The following is a 26,410-nucleotide window of genomic DNA, read 5'->3' as shown; positions in this document are numbered from 1 at the left end:
GCTATGGAAAGCCTTAAAAAGGAATCTGTCACAATTAAGTTTCAGTTTTAGAAATATCAACTTCTTTAGTGCAATATATACAACATATTTAGGTACCACATATGCAAGAGCGGTAGTTGGTATCTGTGCCTCATGCCACCATTGCCCATCCTTAACCCCTCATGCTAGGAACAGACTGCCACCCCATTGGTCCTCCAGCAGCAGACACGTGCATTTCATCACCAGCAAGCTTTCTCTCCTGCTAAAATGCACCCCACCGCCTGTGGCAGGCCTGAAGTGTCAGAAGATGAATGCTCTGGCTCGGTGAACAGCTCTGGGGCGTCTGTTCTGCCTCAGTAGTAAGCTTCAGGCACCACAGTGGTAGCCAGCCGGACAGCAGACATTTTGGCTGCTCTCCCTTCCTTGTCTCACTCCTCCTGGTGTCCTCTGTTGGAAAATGCTGTCCTCGTGTTCCTCGCCTCTCACACTCAAGTCTCTCTCTCAGAATGTGGAATCCAAACCAAGATGAGTCTGCCGTGGGGTGGGTGAAGAGTGAAGAAGTCTGTATTAAGCAAGGAGTATAGAGCTGTGGAGGGGAGATGGTTCAGGCCAGAGCACAGTTCCATCACTCAGAACCCATGTATCCACGTGCAGTATTGGAGAGGTAGGTGGAGAATGAGGGTCCCTGGGGCTTGCTGACCAGCCAGCCTGAAACTGTCCCGCAGTTTCACGAACCGGGTTCTGCCTCGACCGAAAGGGAGAAAGGAGACCTGAAGGACAAAGTTAGAGAACAAAAGGACACGAAGCCAAGATGAGGTTTCCAAACAAGGCTTCCCTTTACTTTTGGGGTTCAGCATTTATATACAAGAAAGCAAAACTGAATCTCTAGGTTATAATGACATTTGAATAACATAAGCAATGCGGGAGGAGTCAGGAAGAGACCGAACAGAGTCAAAGGGGAAGTCAAAGGGAAGCCGGGCTGCTGGGTGTGCCCGCTCCCGAAGGTGGCGGCGCAGGACGTCTGGCAGGTCTCAGTTCCCTAGAGAGGTTGGAAGCTTGGCCCACGGTGAGAGAGGAGGTCAACAACAGATGTCCTCAGGCTGCAAATGTGCCAGCCAGCAGGCATACTTTTCTCTGGAATCCTCAAAGGCGGAACTCAAGAGTAGTGAGCCTTTGTTTTAGGCACAGCAGTCGTGAGTTGAGTCTCCGGTTATAAGCTCCGATGTCTCTGAGCTGAGGCAGAAGGGGGAGACCCAACACCAGTCTACCTTAACTACTCAGTTCCAGGCCACTGCAAGATTATCCCAAGATAAAGATGGTACTCCTGAGAAAGGACACGCCAAGTTGCCTCCTGATTCCCACACACCTAGGAACCCATGTGAGCACACACAACACATGTACATACTGCACTACAGACAAAGGAAATGGGCTAGCGGTATGTCCCCGGGGGTATTAAGACTGGTTAGGAAAGGTACTAGAGAATTATGGGATGGTATCCAGGTTTCTGATTGGAGTGAGTGGGGGACTCACCCCGCAAAGCAGTAGAGGAGAAGGAAGATGACGGGCTCAGAGCTGAACTCTTCGAACTAGATGAGCATCTGGAGTTGAGAAGCCGAGTGACTGTTGGCCGTACTCGCTGAGGCTGAGGACTGCCCACGAGTGAGTTGTGTTTGGTACAATGACTCTTGTCATTTCTGTGGTTAGTACATAAATCCCTTTCCTATTTGAGAGAAATAAGAACTAAAGGGAGGCAGAGGCCCATCCTTCCTGGAGAGAAATCCCAGGAGATCAGTCTCCACTTATCAGTAGCTCCTTTAAACCCCGGGTGAAATCACATGACCTGGACTTGGCCAATCAGAAGGCATCCCACCAAAATTTTACATATTGGGGGGATGGTTCAGAGTATTGGTGGCAGACCTGGCTGTACATGTGACAGCACGATGACAACAGTACTATTCCCCTCCCTCCCTTCTATAGCTTCTCAAGCTCATCCTTGAGAAGAACTCCAAGAACTAATACTAGTTCATCATCATGGTCAACTATGAGCCTACTCTTTGACTGAGAGTGGGGGTGTCAGTGTTCCATCTCTTATCTTGGGATACACACTTGAAAATTTGCTTTTAGGAGTGTTTTGTTGGCTGGTTGGTTGGTTGGTTAGTTGGTTGGTTGGTTGGTTGGTTTTGGTTTTTTGGTGGTTTTTTGATTTTTGGGTTTTTTTGGGGGGGTTGTTTGCTTTTTGCTTTTTGTTTTTTGTTTGTTTTTGTTTTTATTTTTGTAGCATGTGAACTTCTAAAGACAGGGTTTTGTGTAGCACAGGCTGGCCTCAGACTCACTATGTAGCTGAGGGTGACCTTGACCTGATTCTCCTGCATATATATATATATATATATATATATATATATATATACCTCCCAAGTGCTGAAATTAAAGATATTTACTACCGTACCTGGATTATATAGTGCTAGAGATTTCATACACAGTAGGCAAACCCTGTACCAATTGATGTACCTCTCCGGTTCAGGAGAGGTTGACTTTAAGAGTTATGTCTTTACTTTATATTTGTCCACTGATCGTCTAGAAAGGTAGTATCTAACAAGAAATAGAATTAAAATTATTTAATCAGAGCTAGAGTTTTGTGTGCAGCTGGGGCACCTGCATCCATCACAGCCCTCAAGCTCTGTTTTCACATTCCTCAGCTCCCAGGCCCCCTACCCACCCACTGTGTGCCACCAATGTTTCTCTTTGGTAAACGAGAGGCATTTCCCTCTCCTTGGGAGCTTCCCTTGAAATATTACCACTCCTGATGCTAAGGAAGCTCTTCCTCTTGTGGCTTTCCAGTCTTGTCGCCAAGCTTGGACAGCCAGGATCCCTCAGTGGTTCTTTGTCACTTGGCTCTTTAGGCTTGTAGAGTCATCTCCATCCCACTCACACCTCCCCCTCCTTCCCCACAAAGAGAAACTTGGAATAGTTTCTCAAGGGCTGTCTAGAGGGTATGTGAAGGACACCAGTTTGGGCTACTAAAAGGAGCCCTTTCCCACGGCTGGAATGAAATCTGTGCCTTGGGGGTTCCCTCCTGTCTTATTCATCTTGCTGGAACCTACCACACTTCCCAGTCTCACTGCCATTTTTATCCCAGCATCTCAGAATAGAAAGTCGTCCGTCCATCACACCTGCACATTTTATTACAAGTCTGTTGTTTGTTTGCTTGATTCAGATGGGGGAGGGACAGTGGGAAACTCAGAGTCCTAGGAAAGCTGTCCTCTCGGCTCAGTTCCTCTGCTGCTGTGGGCTCCTTTCCAATTGGTGCAACACGAGATCGGGGCCTGTGTTTGCTTTTCTTGGCATCTTCAGAGGTGATGTCTGTAGCTGAAGACACTGGGGCTGTTGCCAGAAACCCTGCTGGAGCTGGGACTATGTGATTCCAGGTTCTAAGATCTCATCTACTCGAAACGATGGGGAACATTTTGATCTTGGCAGACACTCTCATGCCGGCACTCCATATCCACCGGGTTCTTCTCCTGACTTCTCAGACCCCAAGCAGAGCAGCAAAGTGACCTCTAGACATACACAACTGGGCAGCAACGCCATCTCTGGAATTCCCGGTGTCTCCCTGGGGAACTTGTCACCGTGGACACAAACATGATTACAAACTGCTAGTGACCTGGCAGCATATTAACACAGTCCCATGAGGGGAAAGAAGAGCAAAACTTCCTTTTCTGGGAGCTGGCCCCACTGTCCTGCCCATATCAGACCCACGTTTCAGCCATGCAGTATGAGCACCAGCTGAACACAGCAAAACAGTTTCCTCGACAGGGAACTATTTCTGCCTTTGTAGCCAAGAGTCTTGAACTATCACCTCCGATGCATGTCTATACTCTGGCTACTCCTACTGTCTCTGACATGCTTGCTGTGTGTTTTCTGCTATACCTTATTTTTTCCCCCGAGTCTTGTTTTACTGTTTATCTGATTTCCATTGACTTTTTCCCTACTGCCTATGTTTGTAAGCGAGATTGGCTGCGTAAATATTTCCAAACTGTCTCAGAAGTGTTGCCGCTGATGAGAACAGACAGAAGGCATTTCCAAAAGTATAAGAACGTGGGTATTTGGGGTGGGGGGCTGCGGGGAGCCTTCTCCTGCAACTGAGAAAAGGAAAGTTGTATCGCAGAGCCCGTAGGAAGCTTACCACAATCCTCGCACGATATCCTTGCATGTCCTCATGTGCACAGTCCTTAAAGGACACTAGGATCTTACCTCCACGTTCATTATTTCTCCAGCTGCTGGGTCCTCGCCTTCTGGAGCTGATTTATGGCAAGCAAAGATATCAGGATGAGCCCTGTACTACTGGGTGGTAACTACACATTTGGGAAGACCTGGAGCAGGAAGCAGAACTCTGTAAAGAGCTAGCAGAACTTCCCCCTTCCATTTAAGAGCTTTGGCACTTGTTTTCACTTTTTTTTTTTTTAATTTAAGTTTGTCCTAAACAGATAATGTCTTCTCGTGGCTTAAATTCAAAAGTCTAGGGCTGGAGAGACAGCTCAGTGATTACAAGCATCTGCTGCTCTTGAAGGGACTTAGATTTGGCTCCCACCACATACGTGACAGCTTACCATCATCTGGAACTCCATTTCCTGAGGGTTTAACATCCTCTTCTGACGTCCACTGGCACCAGGCATGCACAGGGCATAGGTAAACGCACACACACATAAAATAAAAATAAATCAAATATACATTAAAACAATTTCCATCACCCTGACACGCCCATGAATGTTTTCCTTCTACTTGAATATAAGTTTCCTTTGCTACAAACAAATCACCACAAATTTAGTGGCTTAAAAAAAAGAATACGTGTTATCTCACCGTTTCTACCTGCCAGAAGACTGAGCAATGTCGCTGGGTATTCTGCAAAGTTGCTCAAAGTGTAATAGAGGGGGCCTCGTGGATCCATTGTCCAGCAGCATGCAATACCAATGGACTGATGCTTAGATAGGCCGAACTTGAAGAACTCAAAGATGAGGCAATGTGCAGTGAGAGCAAGAGGATGAAGGGCTGACTTCAGAGACTGAAACTGTCTACTCTCGGGCAGTTTGCCTGTTTTTGTTTGTTCAGTGCTGAAGAAAGAAGCCAGGGCCTTGAGTTTGCCAGGGAAGCACTCTGCGACCTTCTGTATTCTTATTTGGGAGACAGTTCCTCCTTACCAGCAGAAGTTACTTACAGAACTTTTAAGCCTTACACTCCTCTAGTTCCTCCCAATTCTTCATGGCTATCCTCGGTGTTCTCAGAGTCTCCAAGTTTTAAATACAGTAATAAGTTGTACTTTTGGTAAACTACCTGTGACTTTTGAAAAGCGCACAAAACTGTGTGATCAGCACAGCAGTCGGGCTACAGAACAGGCGCACGACTCCTGAAACATTTCTCTCCTTTGCCGTAAAGACTTCCCAAAAGCAGAACATCCCATCTGCTCATCTGGAGCTCTGCCTGCTCCAGAATTATGTCATACACTCGGAATCCTGCTGCTGTGGTCTGTGTCTCTGTCCTCCACCGGTTCTTGTGCTGAAACCTGATTCCCCGATGTGTTTGTGTTAAGAGGTGGGAACACAGGGAGGTGATTAAGTCACAAGTGCAGAGAATTTACAGGTAGGATTAGTGTTCTGATGTAAGAGGCCCAAGAGCCTACAAGGTGGCTCTGCAGGTAAAGGAATCCATCATCAAGCCAGGCTACCTGAGTTTGCACACTCACACACACACAGAGTAAATAAAAATATCATAAAAGAAAAAGAGGTGAGAAGGAGATTTCCTCCTCTTAGAGTGGGAGAGCACACACTGGTCACATCATCAGCAAGAAGCTAGCCTTCAATGGACGCTGGCCTGCTCACCTGGAACCTGGATGTCCCTGTCTCCTGAACTGTGTGAATTTAATTTACATTATTTACAAATTGCTCAGTGTAAACCGCTGTGCTATGCTAGCCTTCAGCTACCTACCGTGCAGCCTTTGAGCCTGGCTTCTCCTGCTACACAATACACTGGAGAGCCGCTCATGTGGTTAGATGTAAAACTTATCACCTTTTTCCTTCTCCTGCACATCGAGAGTGCCACTGTACAAGTGAAGGTTATTTAAGAGGTTTCCAGTTTTCAGTGACTAAAAATATTGCATTCTTATCTGCAGCTCTGCAACATACAGATCCCCCCTCTGTGTGTGTGTGTGTATGTGACAGTGTGTTTGTATGTGTGTGCACATAGTTAGATATACACTAACATATGTGTTTTTTTAGACAATATATAGCCACTATATATGTGTATATATATGTGTATATACATGTGTGTATATATATATATATTTATATGTATGTGACAGTGTGTTTGTGTGTGTGTGCACATAGATATACACTAACATGCCTTTTTTTTTTTTTTTTAGACAATATATAGCCACTATATAGCGCAATCTGGCCTGGAACTCACACTAGCCCCACCTCTACCTTCCAAATGCTAGAATTAAGGGTTGGGCAGTCATATCCAGTTTCTTGTTTCCTCCTCCATTTTCCTTTTCTTTTTCTATTTTCTCTTCCTTTCCCATCTCTTTCATTTCTTTCCTTTTTATAAACAACTAGTACAATTTTTTCGTTGCTAGTAAAACACACAGTTGATTTTTCAAGATGTGATTTTTTTATATGATATATACTTACTAAACTTAATAAGTTCTGGGAGCTTTTATAGATGTCTTCCTTTTAAAATAAGTTTTTTAAAATTATTTTTAATTATGCAAATGCCTGTCTTTGTGGGGGAGTTGCACAAAAGCATGCAGTGCCTGAAGAGGCCAGAAGAGGACATCAGATGTCCTGGAGCTGATGTTTGTAAGCTAGGGCAGGGAGCTAAACTGGTCCTCTGCAAAAGCAGAATATTCTCTTAACCACTAAGCCTTCTCTCCAGCCTGCCTTCAAACTCTCTGTGTAACTGTCATCTCTTAATAGAAACAGTTTTCATTTCTTCCTCACTTGCCATCCCTTATATGCCTGCCCCTTGCTTCATCTCACTTATTAGCTTCTAATAGTGTTTAATACAGTGGTTCTCAACCTTCCTAATGCTGCCATCCTAGAACACGGTTCCTCCTACAACACGGTATGTTGTGGTGACCCCCCAACCATAAAAATTACCCCACTGCTACTTCATAACTGTAGTTTTGCTACTGTTTTGAATCATAATGTATCTATCTGATATGTAGGATATCTGATTAGCGACCCCAAAGGGGTTACAGCCCACAGGTTGAGAAGCACTGGAATAGGTTTGATGAAAGTGGGTAGTCTGCCTTCTTGTTATTCTCAAGAAATTGTTGTTTTATCATGAAGTAGAATATTAACTGCAGGATTTTTTGTGGATCCATTTAATAATACTAAGTGGTTCACTTCTGTCCCTTGCTAAAGTGGATAGAGCCTGGAACTGTGAGCCAAATACACGCTTCCCCTTACGTTGTGCATTTATTCACAGCAGTAGAAAAGACTTAAGACATTTATTCAGCATAAAAGAGTCTAGTATATACCAGAATTCTCATTGTGAATAGACACTGAGTTTTACCAAATGAGTCTTCTTCATCTGCTGATTTGAGCAAGGGACTTTTACTATATAAGAGGTTGTGTATAGTGGGCTACACTGATTGAGTTTTGGATGCTGAATCTGTCTTGTATTCCTGGTTCAAACCTCTACTTTATCATGGCATACTGTCTTTTTATGTACTGCTAGATTAGAATTTTTTTTTTATTTAGTAGGGGGTTCTGCAGTTATATCCAGGAAGGAGACTAGTCCATAGATGTCTTGGGATGAAGTTTCACACCTAGCTCAGGCTGACCTAGGAGTCACTGTGTAACAGGCTGGCCTTGAACTTACTGCAATGCAGCAACTGAGTTCTAGCATTCTTGGTATGTGTCAGTTCCTAGAGAGAGCTTTACTTTTTTCCTCTTTTACAATTTCATAAGGGAATAGCATATGCCTACTCCTTCATGAGAGACAGAACAAAGACCAGAAAAGAGATCGTGAAACTAGGGCTCGTGATGGATTTCTTTGATGCCCATATTTCACTAACCTGAAGACGTGACACCTACACTCAAAAGCATCCCCACCACTTTCCAGTGTCGTGGCTTTCCAGTGAGGGCACACATGAGTGATTATTACCTCATGGCAACTCGACAGAACTGGGATCCTCTTGGGGAAGTTCTGTCCCCCAGTCCCCAAGCCTGTGCTGCCCTGGACTGTACCAGTCATCAGGCTAGTAGCTCCCTGTCCAGGTCCCCTGACGCCAGACTGGTTGTAGTCTCAGGCTTGCCTTTTTCAGGGAATGTTAGGCTACTGACCATTCAGATGTTCACAGGTTAGAACACTGAGCATAGACATACCCTCTCGCCTCTCTGCCACCTGCTGACGCATGTGTGACACGGCAGCCACGCCCACACTGCCTCTAGGAGCAAGGCCATTTATTCTGGTAGCCCATCAGAACTTGATGGAAAGTAAGGCGCTGTTCCTGAAGACACTGCAGAGTTTGGTCACAGGGCTTGGAGAAATCAAGTTGGTACTGACCAGGAACCTCCTTCCTGTTGGATAGCCTAGAAGGTGCTACGTAGGCTGGGGTGAAAATGTCATCAGTAGATTTTACTCAGCAAACTAGAATAACGGCCAACCTGGCAAGACATGCCCCATGGGTACAAAAGCCCCATGAATGTGACAGAAGCGGCTGTGCTGGCTAGTTTTATGTCAGCTTGACACAAGCTGGAGTGTTTGGAGAGGTGGATCCCTCGGTTAAGAAAAAGCCTCCGTAAGATCCAGCTGTAGGGCATTTTCTTAGTGATTGGCTGGGAGGGCCCAGCCTACTGTGGGTGGCGCCCTCCATGGGCTGGCGATTATGGGTTCTATAACAAAGCAGGCTGAGCAAGCCATGAGGAGCTAGCCAGTAACTAGCACCTCACCTTGGCCTCTGCATCAGGTTCCACCTCCAGGTTCACGACCTGCTAGGGTTTCTGCCTTGGCTCCGGTCTTTAAGAGTTTTCATTGCTGCGAAGAGTCACCATGACCAAGGTAATTCTTACAAAAGGGCAACATTCCACCGGGGCTGGCTTACAGGTTCTGAGATTCAGTCCATTATCATCATGGCAGGAAACATGGCAGCATGGAGCCAGATGTAGTGCTGGAGGAGCTGAGAGTTCTACATCTTGTTCCAAAAGTAAACAGGAGAAGATTGGCTTCAGGTCAACTAGAAAGGTCTCAAAGTCTATCCCCTCAGTGACACACCAGGGCCACACCTCCTAATAGTGCCACTCACTCCCTGGGCCAAGCATATCCAAACCACCACAGCTTCCCTCCGTGGACTGGGATTCAAGCTATATAAGCCAAATAAAACCTTTCCTCTTCCCAATGACTTTCGGTTATGCTATTTTATCACAGCAATGCTAATCCTAACTAAGACAGTACCAAACCACTTTCCAATTGGATTTAAGCCCACTCTACAAGAAACATATGCCTTGCATGGCAAGTCTGATCAAGAACTCTTGGCTGGGGGGGCTCACAGCCCCCAAGGGTGAACCTACTACCGCTATTTTCTAAATGGGCACAGCCTCAAACTTCCCTACGTCTGGCTGTGGCACTCAAGCCTTATCAGAGTTCCTCTGTGCAGGGAGCGGGGTTAACAGAGAAACCTACACTGGTCAAAGTGCGGGGCATGAGCGTGTGGTGACTTGAATGAGATGTCCCCGAAGTCCCAGGCATTGAAGACTTAGTCCCCAGGTGGTTGTGGTTTGGGAAGTTAGGAGTTGTGGCCTTGTTGGTAAACGTATGTGACTCCCATGGCAGCATTTGAGAATAAAAGGATTCCTGCCATCCCCAGGACCCTCTCTCTGCTCCTGTTTGCTGTTTAAAATGTGAGCCCTGTGGTCTCAGCTACTGTTCCAGCAGCCACGCTTCTCTGCCTGCCACGATGGTGACAAACTCTTATCCCTCTGACACCATAAGCCCAAAACAAATCCTTTCTATGGGTCTCCCAGGTTACTGTGTTTTGTCGCGGCTACACAAAAATAGTGACTGTGAAGTATCAGTGAGAGCTGTGGCACAGATGAATCATCTATATCACGCCTCTTCCCCGGGCCTCGGGGACCTTTTGAAAGAGGGGTAGGAAGATTGAGAGGCAAGGCCATGGGGGACTAGGGCAAAAGAGTGTTCTCTGAACATGACAAGACTACCGGATCCATAAATTCACAGTAGCTGTGGTTGCCTGAAATTAAGCCAGTCAATAGGCCAGCATTGATAGGGGAAGGGGTTCAGCAAGCCCAGCCCCTGACTGATGCAATACTGACAGTTGATGGCTTCTGGAAGAAAGAGAGCCACTTTTCTTTAAGGAATAATCCCTGGTAGATTGACTCACACTTAGGAGTATAGGGGCAGCATAGACTGGACTTGATAAGCTATGAAAAGAAGCCATGCTGGGTGGTGGTGGCGCAAACCTTTAATCCTAGCATGTGGGAGGCAGAGGCAGGCCAATTTCTGAGTTCGAGGCCAGCCTGGTCTACAGAGTGAGTTCCAGGACAGCCAGGGCTATACAGCGAAACCCTGACTCGAAAAACCAAAAAAAAAAAAAAAAAAAAAAAAAAAAAAAAAAAAAAGAGAGAGAAAGAGAAAAAAAAGAGAAAAAGAAAAGAAGCCATAATGTTGAGGATAGGAGGGTGTTATCTGGGAGGAATTAGGGGAGGAAATGGAGGTGATTATGAGCAGAACTCATTCTATGAGTTTAATAATTGATAAAATATTGCTTGATAATTGATAAAAATAATGAAATATTATTTAGAAAGAGCAAGTGTGATGTAATGGGGAAATGCCACTGGGGAGTTAAGAGACAGAAGTTTGCTACTTACTAAATGTACACCATTCCTCAGGAGATGACACAGGAACTGCAGCATGCTGAGGAAGACTCCATGTGGAAGCAGGACCCAGTCATAGCACCTTGGGGTGGGACAGACCCTGAAGTCCCAAGCACCGAAGGGCTTTCTTGCCTTTCCACCCCGAGACCTCAAGAACACCTAATAGATTTCCTCTCTCCTTGCCCGGTGCTCATCATAAGCCAGATACTGTTCTAACTGTTGTTCAGCTTAAGACAAACCAAAATTCAATTCACACCACTGGGATGCACGGAGACAATGCAGAACCTCTCCCCCCGGAGTTTTAAAGATGATTGTCTGTTCAAGATCATAGTTGGGGGTGGGGGTGGGGTGCCTGCCAAGGCGGCTCAGTAGGTAAAGGCACTTGCGCCAAGCCTGATGGCCCGAGTTTCATCCCTGGAACTCACATAGTGGAGGGAGAGGTCTGACTGCTGAAAGCTGTCCTGTGAAAACCACACGCCCACTGAGGCACATGAGTCCCTGTACACACCTCTATACTTGAACTGGGACTGTTGGCACCTTCTTAAAAAATTTCACTTTACATCCCAACATGAGCACCTTTTCTCGTTGCGGTGCCCTCTCACACAGATTCTCTCCCTCCCCCAGGCAGGGGAATCAGATCCACAGGCCAGCAACAGATTCATGAACAGTGCCCCCCCACACCCTGCATGAAGGCCAAGCTGCACATCTGCTACGTACGTGCAGCAAGCCTAGGTTCATCCCATGCTTACTCTTTGGTTGGCGATTCAGTCTCTGGGAGCCCCCAAGGATCCAGGTTAGCTGACTCTGTTGGTCTTCCTATGGAGTCCCTGTCCTCAATTTTTCCATAAGACTCCCCAAGCTCCATCTACTATTTATTTGGCTGTGGAGTCTCTGCATCTGTTTTCCTAGGCTGCTGGGTGGAACCTCTTAGAGGGCAGCTATGTTAGGCTCCTGTCTGCAACCATAACAGAGTATTGTTAATAGTACTGGGGATTGATTCTCACCCACGGGATGAGTCTAAGTTTGAGCCAGTCATTGGTTTGCCATTCCCTCCACCTCTGCTCTATCTCTATTCCTGCACATCTTGAAGGCAGGACACATTTTGGGTAAAAGGTTTTGTGGGGTGGGTTGGTGTCCTTATCCCTCCGTTGACAGTCCTGCATAGGTACAGGCAGTGGCCACTTCAGGATCCATATCCCCCACTGCTAGAAGTCTCAGTTAAAATGACCCCCATAGACACACTCAGGGGCCTCCCCACCTCCCAGGCCCCTGGCATGTCCTAGAGATGTGTCCCCCACCACCTACCACCAGTTTCTGGTCTCTCCCCCCCCCCCCGCTCTCCCTACACCTGATCCTTACCCCCGCTCTCCTCCTCATTCCCTCTCTCTATCCACCTCTAATGACTATTTTATTTCCCCTTCTGAGAAAGATTCTAACAACCTTCTTTAGGTCATCCTTGTTATTTGTCTTCTTTGGATCTATGGATTACAGCATGGTTATCCTGTACTTACTTAATGGCTAATATCTACTTATAAATGAGTACATACCATGCATGGCCTTTTGGGTCTGGGTTACCTAACTCAGGATTCAAAAAAATAAAAGTTCCATCCATTTGCCTGTGAAATTCATGATGTCTTTGCTTTTAATAGCTGAATAGTATTCCATTGTGTAAACGAACCACATTTTCTTTATTCATTCTTCAGTTGAGGACATCTGGGTTGTTTCCAGTTTCAGATATTATGAATAAAGATGCTATGAACATAGTTGAACACATGTCCTTATAGGATTGTGAAGCGTCTTTTGGGAATATGCCCAGGAGTCGTATATCTGGGTCCTGAGGTAGAACTATTTCTAATTTTCTGAGAAACTGCCATATTGATTTCCAGAGTGGTTATACATGTTTATACTCCCACCAGTAATGTAGGGGTGTTCCCCTTGCTCCACATCCTCGACAGCATGTGCTTTCCTTTAAGTTTTTTGATCTTAGCCATCTAATGGGTGTAAAGTGGAATCTCGGGGTCATTCTGATTTGCATTTTCCTGATGACTGAGGATGTTGAACATTTCTTTAAGTGTTTCTTGGTCATTAGACACTCCTCTGTTGAGAATTTTCTGTTTAGCTCTGTACCATAGGTGTCTAACTTCTTGAATTCTTTATATATATTTTGGATATTAGCCCTCTATCAGATGCACTGTTGGTGAAGATCTTTTCCCAATTTGTCTTGTCTTATTGATAGTGTCCTTTGACTTACAGAAGCTTTTCAGTTTCATGAGTCCCATTTAGTAATTGTTGCTCTTAGTGCTTGAGCACTAAGAACTAAGTGTTCTGTTCAGGAAGTTCTCTCCTGTGCCAATTGAGTTCAAGGCTATTCCCCACTTCCTGTCCTATTAAATTCAGTGTATCTGATTTTACATGGAGATCTTTGATCCACTTGGACTTGAGTTTTGTGCAAGGGGATAAATATGGATCACTGAGGGAAATTATGATATGATATGATATGATATGATATGATATGATATGATATGATATGAGGTGGGAGCTGTTGTAGAGGCCATCAAGGGATTTTGTTTACTAGCCTGCTCATCATGGATTCCTCAGCCTCCTTTATTATATAACCAGAACACCAACCCAGAGAAAGCACCAACCACAATGGTCTGGGTCCTCCCTCCCTCATCAGTCACTAATGAAGGAAATGCCCTGATCTTATGGAGGCATTTTCTCAATTAAGGTTCCCTCCTTTCACATAACTCCAGCTTGGGTCAAGTTGCTGTAGAACTACCCAGCGCAGGCATCATAGCTAGGTACCACTATTGGTTGTTTCTCTCCCTTGAAAGCTTACATGGTACCTGCAGAAGAATTCTTCAAAACATTGTCACTTGTGACAGAACAATAAGTCTTCCTTTCTAATAAAGCTTTCCCCGTTTCAATAGCCCTCTCCATTAGAGCAAGCTGAGTGTGTCCCCATTTCAATAGCCCTCTCCATTAGAGCAAGCTGAGTGTGTCTGAAAGCACCTGAACATAATACTGCAGAAACGTTTGTCTGTGGCTGGCCATGAGTTCTCAGTGGCACTCACCACGATCTGTTTAATTACTCCAGCCATGCTGTGTTGGCTGCTGTGCTGGGGTCACTGGGAAACTCAACCCCATGGTACTCGGGATCCAGAACATCTTCTGCTGATTGAAGTCTGTACCCTGTGGAGATGTTTTTAATGGGTTCCTTGAAGCATATCCTAAGAAATGCTGTCAACATGTATTCTTCCTTGTCAGGCCTCTGTTTTGTTAGGAATACTCTAGAGTTCTGTCTGTCTGCCTGCGGTTTACTGCTGTGTCTCCTGTCTGGTCTCAAGTCTGGTGTAGCTGCACTCAACAAAGCAGGGGCAGCTGACTCGGGGGGAGCATCATCAACACTGCTCCTCGAGAGGCCGTTCCCCATCAGATAAATCACTAACACAGCCATTAGGTTCTGATACACAGCAATCATACCCTTGCCACCTAACCACTCACTTGGAAAAAAAACACAGTCAGCAGAGAGAGCAAAAGGCTTATCCAGTCGGCCACACGGTGATGCTGTGGGGTTTACTGAAACCTAGGGCAGGCAGAATTTCAAAAGAAGGAGAAGGCTATGAGAAAAAGGACACCTTATCCAAAAACTCACACTACAGTGTGATTTTTTTCAATAACAAAAATAATCCTTGACTCTAATAAAACTAAAAGACGGCATAATCAGCTAAGAATCCATTGCTGCTGAACCAGGCACAAGTGGAAGTTTCATTCTGTAGTGCCCTGCAAGCCCAGGACTGAGGCTAATAAGAACATTTTGCATTATTTCCCTATTATTGCTTATTTGTACCTTAGAACATTCCTACAGAGGGCAATAGTAGAGAACCCATGAATTTAAAAAGGTATATATTCTTTATGCACTTATTGCAGATGCAATCACATGTGGGCAAATGAATCACTGTAGATTATTGAACACACTTTAAAATGGTAGAAGCTTAGATAGAGCCAGGAACAGTGGTGCACACTTAGAAGGTTGAAGCAAGAGGATTAGAAGCTTGAGATCAATCTAGAATACACTGTAAGACTTTTGGGGGAAAAGGGTTCTAGGGCCACTTTGATGGTTAAGATGGTCACCACCAAGTCTGATATCCAGAGAGTGGTCCCTAGAACCGCATTGTAGAATGAAAGTACCAAACAGGTTGTTTTTAAATATGTGCTTAAAAAAGATAAAAAAATTAAAAAAATAAATTAAATGTCACTTATTGATTAGTAACTAAACAAATTAGAGTGTATCACACAACTGAATAAATCAGTTGAAAAAAGATACTTTGGGGCAGGAGATGTTTGAAATAGGGTCTTCATGAGTTCTTGACCAAATCCCCTGAGTCCTATTACTACAAGTATGTGTCACCATACCCAGCTCAAAGTAAAAGATGTATGAATCTGTGAATGTAGCTCAATGATACAGTACATGCTTAGGATGCATGAGTTCCTGGATTTGATCCCCAACACCGACACACACCAAAAATTAGTTACATGTGAATATGGGAAAAGGTTATAAGGTTAACCTGATATAAGGTTAAGTGAAGAAAGCTAAGCCTGGGAGAGAGTGTACATGTTCTACATGTGTACGAGTTTTATTCAGCGCAACTTGGGGAGGAAAGGGTTATTTGACTTAAACTTACACTTGGAAAAGTCACAATTTATTATTTCGGGAAGTTAAGGTAGGAACCTGGAGGCAGAACCATGGAAGAACTCTCTTTGCTGTCTTGCTCTTTGGCCCCCTCCCGAGAGCACCTGCCGAGGAAACAGGGGCACTCATGGTGGGCTGAACTTCATACATCAGTTAAGACAATCAAGACAATCCCTCACTAACAGACTAGGCAAGGGTACTCACTTGTGACTTTGGTTTTTTTTTTGTTTTAGGTGATTCTAGGCTATGTCAAGTTGTTAGTTCATACAAATGTATCAGTGGAGAATGAATACATGACTATATTTACATTGAATTTACATGCTTATAAATATATTTACGTAAAGAGGAAGACCAGAGGTGGGAGGAAAAGCTTTTTTTTATATAAAGATTTATTTATTATTATAAGTAAGTACACTGTAGCTGTCTTCAGACACACCAGAAGAGGGCGTCATATCTCATTATGGATGGTTGTGAGCTACCATATGGTTGCTGGGATTTGAACTCAGGACCTTTGGAAGAGCAGTCAGTGCTCTTACCCACTGAGCCATCTCTCCAGTCCCGGAAAAGCTTTTTACCATGTATGTTTTTATAACTTTGGGTTTTTAATCAACGTTAATTTAGTACCTATGAATCAATTTAATTCAAGTTTGAATTGAATGTTTTTCTCTGAGTCATTTGAAAATAAGCCTCTTTATGCTATGAAATGATTTTACAGTTTTCCTGCCGTTTTAACTTTTTAAAATTTGTCTTTTGTTTTGTTTTTCAAGAGAAGCACTGACTGTCCTAGAACTTACTTTGTAGCAGGCTGGTCTCAAACTCAGAGATCCACTGACCTCTGCCTCCTGAGTGCTGGGATTAAAGGCATGCACCACCATGGCCAGCTATAAAATAATTTTATGAATGTATGTGTATCAATGCCTGCTTTCCAGAGGGGTCCTGGTAAAGGTCATCATGTCTCAGCACTATTAATTGCTCTCTCATACTTAACTTCGACATAAGGCTTATCATATTACAATAATTTAACAAGTAAAACCTTTCTAACTAACTTGACTATACGTCATAGTTCTCTTGGCATTAAAGTGAGTGAAGGAAATTGCAAGGGGAACAATTTACATTATATCGTGTACCCATGTGCAGGGCATATTTACAAAGGAGCTGAGGTGAATTTTCAAACATGACTGTGCTATCTGAATACCTTATTGTTGGTTCAAATTTTTCACACGAACAGCATGTACCACTACCAAGTGATTCATGTTCACATATAAGGAAGTACTATACAATAAAACAATATTACATTTGCTGACCAAAAAAAATAAAAATAAAAGTGTCACAATGAAATCAATGGACTTCTGTCATTACAGAAATGCCATCATCAGTTGATCCACGGAGGGAAGTTACATGCTGAATATCACTTTATCCAAGTGATGAAGAATTCTGGGATAAACCCAAATTAAATTGGAATCACTGCATGCACACCCCTGTATGACTGTCTTCATAAGAGGGACTTTCCTGCCACACAACAGATTCCTCCTCACAGGGCTTATTTATGTAGAAATGGGTTAACACTGACATCTACTTAAACTTGACCAAAGAGTTCTACTTTCATCTTAGGTCATCTTTTCATTAAATGATTCTTTCTACATTCAAACATATGCATGCTAAGAAACAGTACAAAAAAATAAAAAGAATTCAGAATCTATAGAAAAACATGGCCTTCCAGGAACAGTTTGTGGAGGATGAAAATATTCTGCCGGTGAAACACTTCTCAGTGAAGTAACTCAGAAATGGTCCAGGACTCTGAGAGCTCTGTGAATTCCCCAGTCTAATCCCTTATAAATCTCCAAATATTTCAGAAGGAGATTAAACTATTAACATTTAGCATCACATATTGAACAAATGCTGGTTTCATAAAAAAACAAAACAAAACAAAACAACAACAACAAAAAAAAACCAAAGAGAGATCATCATAGCTAACTGTCTCCAAAGAGAGGAAGACAAAGAACAAAACTGCTCTGCACAAGAAAGGAACCAGGGCTTGCGGGTTCAGGGCTAGTAGATAACCAGGGAAGAAAGGTAGATGGACTTGGAGGAGAACTCTGAAGTTAGCGAATACAGCAACTCCTGTGTGGTAGGAACGTTAAGGCCTTTTGAGTGTAGTATAGTGAAAATTCAATTATTAGCGGTTTGTGCAACTTGACTAAGATCTCCACATGTCCCTGAGCTGTCAGGACACTGGGCAATGAAGGAATTAGGGTTATATCCAGAAAGAAGATGTATATAGAGGTAGGCAGAAGAAAAGTAGTGTACATGCACAGTGGAGGAAGAGACCTCCAGAAGCAGTGAGGCTCAACCAAGAGCCAAAATCCCAAGCTCTCCCACGTGACCTCAGAGAGGAAACATGGGTAGAGTAAATAAAGGTTGCCTCCCTTCATACCCAATATGGAATGGAGTACTAAGTGTGTTCATTAAATCTCGAAGGATAGGGTCACCCATCCATGAGCAGCTTCTGGCCTTCACAGGTGGAGGAAATACTAAAAGCAGGAGCAAGAGCACCTGGGCAAAGAGACTGGCAGCACACAGGTCCAGGGCATTGGCATATGAGAGGCATCAACGGAAGACACAGGGGACTGGCATATGAGAGACATCAACGGAAGACACAGGGGACTGGCATATGAGAGGCATCAACGGAAGACACAGGGGACTGGCATATGAGAGACATCAACAGAAGACACAGGGCACTGGCATATGAGAGGCATCAACGGAAGACACAGGGCATTGGCATATGAGAGGCATCAACGGAAGACACAGGGCACTGGCATATGAGAGGCATCAACGGAAGACACAGGGCACTGGCATATGAGAGGCATCAACGGAAGACACAGGGCATTGGCATATGAGAGGCACCAACGGAAGACACAGGGCACTGGCATATGAGAGACATCAACGGAAGACACCTTCTCCAGAAGACATCGCTCTCAACAGACATCGCTCTTGCCTGGGCAGACCCCACACAGATTACTAGCTAACATTTTAAATATTGGTCATCTAAATTTTCAAGTTTTCACATGTTGTTGTGAGTAGTCAAATATCAGGTTACATATGATTTGCTGCCGGGAGGAAAATATTCGTTCTACAACACTATACAATAGATACAATAGAGAATAAAAAAAAAAAATCTAGAATTTTTTTCAGATGAAATGATTCCCACCCAGCAGAAGAATTAAAATTAGCTCATGAAATAATCTGATCAGCCTTAATTCTTCTCAATTGTTAATAGAATGCTTTTGTGACTCATGGGATAATAGTCCCACTTTATGAGATAAGAATGAATGCAGGAGAAACCAGCCAGTTTAATCCTGCAAGGTCACTCTGTGTTCCCAGCAACCTGTGGGTGCATGCTATTTAAACTGAACTTTTAATGCCTTCTGATGTGGAGGGAAGCTTGCAATCTTGAGATCTGTGCTGAAATCCACACTTACCTTTATACAGAGTTAAAGGGTTCAAACCAGGTGTTGAGCATAGGTTGTCGCACAACAAGAGAGACGCATTATAAAGAAACTCAAACTGTTTCCTAGGACAGAGAGCACATAGACATACACAAGCTACAACAGTGTCCCGAGCTGATCTCATGGCGCCTCTTAATATGAGAGAAATGACATTCGGAACTTTGCCTAACATACGACGTGTTATTAATAGTAAAGGCAAGGTGAGCAGGGATCCTAAAAGTACCCTTTGGCTGCAAAAGCCACCATCTCGTGAGAGACAGGGAGAGAAGCACAGCTTCCCTCTACAGGAAACACCCGCAAAGACCCAAGACATCACCTTCATTTAACTATAAGCCCATCAAAACTTCACAGAATATGATAACTTGATTTATGTAGTACCTATGTCAGCAGGCCACACATTCTGCTCCCTTCTCAAGGTTTTATGAGTTCTTAGTCGGAAATTTAAAATCAATGTAAATCTTCAGAATCCTAAAAAAAATTCTGCACTGAAATTAACAGTTGCCAACAGCAGCAGACCTGAAAATAGATTAAATCTTACTTCTCTTCAAAATTCCAGAAGATTTACTCTTGAAGCTCAGCGGTCATGAGCACTTCGTGCTCTTGCACAGGATCCAAGTTTGGTTCCCAGCCCAATGTGGAACAGAGCATAACTACCTATAACTCCAGCTCCAAGGGATCCAATGCACCTCTCTGGCCTCCTCCAGCACTGAAGTCACACAGACAATGCGGACTCATGCACACGCGCACACGCACACACACACACACACACACACACACACACACATGGAAATATAAAATACTTAGGGCTGGAGAGAGATGGCTCAGCAGTTAAACATACTTTCTACTCTTCCAGAGGACCCAGGCTTGAGTCTCAGCACTCATGTGGTAGCATACACTATCTGTAACTCCAGTTTCAACTCCGTATACTGGCCTCTTAGGTCACTAAGCACAGACATATATGTAAGCAAAACACTCATACACATAAAATTAAATTTAAAAAATAAAATATTTTTAAAACATTTACCCTTAAAAATCTAACTACTTAACATAACTCATTTTATCCTTTAAAATGAATCCAAGAGGATGATACTTGGATTTATTGGTTCTGAGAACCTGATCATCAACTATAAAAATAGGGGAATAAAAAGTGACCAGCATCAATGTGTACCATAAACACCTTCGAAGTCTTGATCAGCATGAGATTTCGGAAACCGAGTTAATTTGATGACATCAGGTATGAAGCATCCCATCTTTTCCTTTGTATTTTGCATATAGTGTGATGGTGAGTAGAGATGCATGCCATGCATCCTGGCAGTTCTGTCTGAAAAAGAATCTTTTACCACCCACAGTGTTCCCAGATGCAAACTGTCACTGGCATGCTAGCCACAAGGAATGAATTGTCCTAAGGCCTAGACTCAAGCCAAGGATGCTGGTGAGGTCCCATAACCCAAACACTTAAGGATACCTTGGGCTACACAGTGGCTCAGAGAAAGCAAAACCAAACAAAAGCATAAAATAGAAAGCTGAAAGTTATTGCCAATAAACAACCCACTTAGTACCAAACAGTACTGTAGAGAGAATATCTTGTGTGTTGTATGGATGTATCACCTGTCAAAAAGCTGATGGCCTATGGCTAAGGCAGGAACAGACGTGGGACATCCGGGAGGAGAAAGAATTGTGGGGTAGAGCCAGGGGGGAAGACTTGCTGAAAGATCTGCTCAGGAAGATGTGAGGAGACAGATGCATGGTACCTGAGCACCAGCCACGTGGCAGAATGTAGGTTAAAATAAATGGGTTAGTCAGAGAAGAGCCTAGCTATATAGCTGAGATATTTGTAAATATATTTTGAGTCTGAATCTTATTTGGGGAGGGGGGCATGGGATTGGGAAGAAGAACTGGGCCCCAACTTCAACACAACACATATTAAGAATAGATGTTAATGAAAATAACACTCCACAACAACAATATGAACTAACTAGTACCCTCAGAGCTCCCAGGGACTAAACCACCAACCAAAGAGTACACATGGTGGGACTCATGGCTCCAGCAGCATATGTAGCAGAGGATGGCCTAGTCGGTCATCAATGGGAGTAGAGGCCCTTGCTCACCTGAAGGTTCTATGCCCCAGTGTAGTGGAATGCCAGGGCCAGGAAGTGGGAGAGGATGGGATAGCAAGCAGGGGGGAGGGGGAGGAAACAAGGTTTGTTTTGGGGTTTTGGTTTTTTTTCGGAGGGGTAACCAGGAGAGGATATATCATTTGAAATGCAAATAAAGAAAATATCTAATAAAATAAAATTTTAAAAAACACCACTTAAACAAAAAAAGAAAAGAAAAGAACATTCATTATTCAACACACATTCAACACTCACTGGATAGATACTGAGTAACAGGACGGTGCTTGGTTTTTCGAGACAGGGTTTCTCTGTGTAGCCCTGGCTGTCCTGGAACTCACTCTGTAGACCAGGCTGGCCTCGAACTCAGAAATCCGCCTGCTTCTGCCTCCCAAGTGCTATTTTTTAACCTTGAGCTGTGAGTGCTATGGAGGTTCTTAATGCTGTGGAGACACTCCTTCAATCTAACCCTGAAAACCCAGTCTCTAAGGTGTAACAGACATGGATGGCCTCAGGAGAATCACTCATAGATTTTTTTTTTTTTTTTTTTTGAGAAGAAAGAGTAAATGTAGCCTTGGCTATGACGCTGGCATGCTTTTTAAAATTATTATGTTGATTAAAAATACAAGTGTATAATGTTTAAAGGTATTAAAAATACAAGTGTGTAATGTTTTAAAGGGTAGGATGATAAGACCACACTTTGAAATTTAAAAACAATAAGCAAGGAAACAAACGGGAAACACAACTTGACAATGTCAAGAGAAGGAAACTCCAGTTGTTTGCTAAGCCTCTCCTGCACCTGCCTGCTACCTGGACCCCTTTGTTCACCCACATTTCCAGCAACCCTCCAGGAAGCCACTGCCTGTCCACAACGCCTGCTTTTATGGACTTGCAAACATTTGTGTCTTCAATCAAAAAATTTAAACATAACATCACTGGTACACAAATCATTTTCACCTTCAATTTGCAATGTTAAATAGAACAATTTCATTCTCCCAAGTGACAGGAAACAAACAAACAAAAAAATCAGGTTCCACTACTATTGGAGTGATTGCTACAGATGAACATATATTGCCATCTACTGTTGAGAAAAAGTAAAATGGTCAAGCCAAAAGTTTTTTAGCCTTATTGAGGTTTTAGACACGTAATACAATTAAAATGGGGGAAATCATGGTTCAATATAGTCAGTTTCTTCTCATAGAAGAATTTAGAATTTAGTATTCATAAATTTGAGAACAAAACAGAATAAAATGTATAATAAACGAGGAGAGTTTGCCCCTAGAACCAGAGAAATTGTGTGAGTGTATGATGGACGAGTGTGTATCATGTATATATATGTGTGTGAGAGTGTGTATTTATGTATGATATGTGTGTATGAGTGTGTATATGCATGCATGTGTGTATGTAGTGTGTGTGTGTGTGTGTGTGTGTGTGTGTGTGTGTGTCTGTCCAATCTCCATCCCTCAAAGAACTTCATTGTCTAGGGGAGGCAAGAGAGCGGCAAACCTCATAGCTCGATTTGAAGACCAAGTTAGATGTTCTGTGATAGAAGGAAGGTTGCCATGTAAAATAAAAGGTGACAAATGGGTTTCTGCTTAGAGGGACACAGCAAGAGTCTAGGGAAGTGTGGTGGCAGAAAACTGAACAACTCGTGATCAGCAGAGAAACGATGTTTTCTGAGACCCTCGGGTCAGTGATTGACATCCCATGCTCAGTGCGCACCAGCAAGAGTCTACTAAGAAAGATTCTGCAGAGCTGCCCCAGCCCTGTATACCTGTAGTCACGTGAGGAAGACAGCGGGGAGGGGGGGAGCGGGGGGGGGGAGGGGAGGACGTAGGAAGGCCACGCTAGACTGATTGACACAGAGGGAGGCAGAGAAATGTAAAACAGGTGGACACCACAACGGAGGGACACAGATAGGACTTGCCACGGGCAGCTCAACTTAGAGGCAAGGGTAGAAGGCAAGAGTAGACTTTAACGTTGCCTGGTCTCTGGGGGAATAGCAAGTTAGGCCAAAGAAGAGAAGAACAGAGAGACACAGGAACTCAATTATTTTGTTTTTTGTTTTTTATTAGTTCTTTGAGTTTCATACAACCTGTCTTGATCATATTCACCATTTCCTACAACTTTTCCCAGACAGCCTTCTTCTCCTTGTGTCCTCCCTGCCCTTCTCCAGACCATTCATGGTATCCAAATGTCTTAGACACATGATCTTTCACAGGAGTGTGATCAGCTTGCACGCTTAGAGAAAATTCTGTCCCTCCTCAACAGCTGTCAATGACATTACAGCTAAAGGTGGAGTTGTGTGCCCAACTCCCTTCCCCATGCTGAGATTTGGTGTAGTTTTGAGCTTGTACTGGTCTTGTGCAGGCTAGCCCAAACATTAGGAGCTGGTATGTGCAGCTGCCCTGGATGAACAATTTTAAAACAAACTTTCATTCATTAGGATATTTCTGATCCTTCTACAGTATAACTGTTTAAGGTTGTGTGTTATTGTCACTTTTCAAATAAAGCTATTCTTTCCCATTAAGAAACACTTTTATTTTGAAATACTTAACAGATTCATAGGAAGTTGCAAGGATAACACAGAGCAGTCCCAAGTGTTCTTCACCTAGCTTTTTTATGTAACAGTGGCCCAATGTCAAAACCAGAAAATTCATATAGATACATTGTGTGATTGCATGCATGCATGTGTGTCTGTGTTTCTTTGTCATGCTGTCATGCATAGGCTTGTATAACCAACAATGAGATCAAGACACAAGACTATTTGATGTACCCCTTCATAGTTAATTCTTTTTTTCTTTGAAGATTTCTTTATTATGAGTACACTGTAGCTGGGATGTGGCTAAGGGGTAGAATGCTCACTTCACAGGGGCAAGGCTCTTCATACCACCAACACTGATAGGATTCTAGTTATTGTGCAAAACTTTTAAAGCAGGTTTCCTCACTGAGGCAGATCAAGAGAGCAACAAAATGTGGTTGGCAATTAATTGTTATTTAAGATGAGAATGAAAAGGTATGAAATGTTTATCTTTTTAGTTTTTGCTGGCTTAGTTTTCTGTAGTTACACTGAAAAATAGAGTTAAGGGTTTAGTGTGTAAGTTATTGGGTCTGTTTCTTTCCTTCCTCAAACAATTTTTATTTCTCTGGGTTTGAGTTTCTCCACTTGAAAAGGGAGGTCATGTTAGTTGTCTTACCTCAGAAAGATGTCATAAAACTAAGCCAAGGTGTTTTTTGTTATTGTTGTTTTGTTTTGTTTTCTCAATGGAGAGGGGCCCAGAAAAACAATGGTTATTAGCTGTAATGGAGAGCCACAACTTCAAAGTACTTTTTAAAAAGTTTTTGAGAACTTATTTTTATTTAATGTATATGGGTGTTTTGCCTACATGTATGTCTGTGTGCCATATGCATGTAGAGCCTCCAGAGGCCAGAGGAGAATGTCAGGTCCTGGGATAGGACTTAGGTTGTTGTGAGCTGCCATGTGGGTGCTGGAAATTGAACCCAGGTTCTCTGGAAGAGCAGCCAGTACTCTTGGCTGCTGAGCTACCTCTCCAGCCCCTTCAAAACTATTTTAGTTGCCCCAAAGTCTTTGAACATGAGAGGTTTTCCAACAGCGTTTGAGTTAGGTGTTCAGATGTTTCTGGAAAGCTTTTTCATCTTCTAAAAGCTGTAAATTATCTTGGAACAAATGTATTTTTATTCTCTGATAAATATGCCTCCTCATCTGTACCCTACAAAGATGATTATTATCTGACACTCGAGATTAAGTTCAATTTCTTGGTGCTTTTGTACTTCAACTAGCTTTTAAGTTTTTTTCTTCCAAGGTTGAAAAGAAGCCACTTGATTCAGTTTAGCAAACTACTTACATTAAAATAAAATTATGTGAGCACAACTATTTTCTTTTTTTATTAGATATTTTCTTCATTTACATGTCACATGATTTCTCCTTTCCCAGTTTTCCCTCCAAAAAACAAACAAACAAACAAACAAAAACAACAAGAACAAATCCCTGTTGCCCCCCCCTCCCCATTCTTGCCACCCCACCCTCTCCCACTTATTGGCCCTGGCATTCCCCCACACTGGGGCACAGAGCCTTCACAGGGCCAAGGGCCTCTCGTCCCATTGATGACTGACTTTGCAATGCTCTACTATACACATGCTGCCAGAACAATCAGTCCCACCATGTATATAGTCCTTGGCTGGTGGTTGAAACCCTGGGAGCTCTGAGGGTACTAGTTAGTTCATATTGTTGTTCATCCTAAGGGGCTGCAAACCCTTCAGCTCCTTTGGTCCTTTCTCTAACTCCTTCACTGGGGACCCTGTACTCAGTTCAATGGATGGCTGTGAGTCTCTACATCTGTATTAGTCAAGTACTGTCAGAGACTCTCAGGAGATAGCTATATTAGGCTGGCTTGTCCTTCCTTCAGTCTCCACTCCATAGTTAGTCTCAAGCACAACTATTTTCAAATGGTATATTTAAGTAGTGTTTTTCATTTTAGCTACAGTATACTCATTGAAAAATTATTCCTATAAAAAAACAGTGCTCGGCGAAGTACAATCCACAAACCACAAGAAACTCAAGAAGAAGGAAGACCAAAATGTGGACATTTCATTCCTTCTTAAAAGGGGGAATAAAATACCCATGGAAGGAGTTACAGAGAATAACTATGGAGGAGAGACTGAAGGAAGGACAATCCAGCCTGATATCGCTGTCTCCTGAAAAGTTCTGACAGTACTTGACTAATACAGAAGTAGAGGCTCACAGCCATCCATTGAACTGAGTACAGGGTCCCCAATGAAGGAGCTAGAGAAAGGACCCAAGGAGCTGAAGGTTTGCAGCTCCTTGGGACGAACAACAATATGAACTAACTAGTGCCCTCAGAGCTCCCAGGGACTCAGCCACCAACCAAAGAGTACACATGGTGGGACTAATTACTCCAGCAGCATATGGATAGTAGAGGATGGCCAAGTCGGTCATCAATGGGAGGAGAGGCCCTTGGCCCTGTGAAGGTTCTATGCCCCAGTGTAGGTTGAATGCTGGGCCAGTAAATAGGAGAGGGTGGGGTATCGAGCAGGGGGAGGCAGGAGGGTACAGAAGTTTGTTCTTGGGGTTTTTTTGGGGGGGTTGTTTTGTTTTGGGGTTTTTTTGGAGGGGAAACTGGGAAGGAGATATCATATGACATGTAAATAAAGAAAATATCTAATAAAATTTAAAAAAAACTGTAATGCAAA

General features: G+C 43.4%; 1 non-coding gene across 1 annotated transcript; it reads right to left on the bottom strand.

Moving 5' to 3' along the window:
• Positions 1–8,301: 8,301 nt before the first annotated feature.
• Positions 8,302–8,433, bottom strand: LOC116095195. Its single transcript, XR_004120513.1, has one exon. It is a non-coding gene; the product is annotated as a small nucleolar RNA SNORA17 (small nucleolar RNA).
• Positions 8,434–26,410: the final 17,977 nt, after the last annotated feature.

The sequence above is a fragment of the Mastomys coucha genome, unplaced genomic scaffold (genome assembly GCF_008632895.1).
Source record: "Mastomys coucha isolate ucsf_1 unplaced genomic scaffold, UCSF_Mcou_1 pScaffold17, whole genome shotgun sequence".
Taxonomy (NCBI): domain Eukaryota; kingdom Metazoa; phylum Chordata; class Mammalia; order Rodentia; family Muridae; genus Mastomys; species Mastomys coucha.
This window is presented reverse-complemented; position numbering and strand designations above follow the sequence as displayed.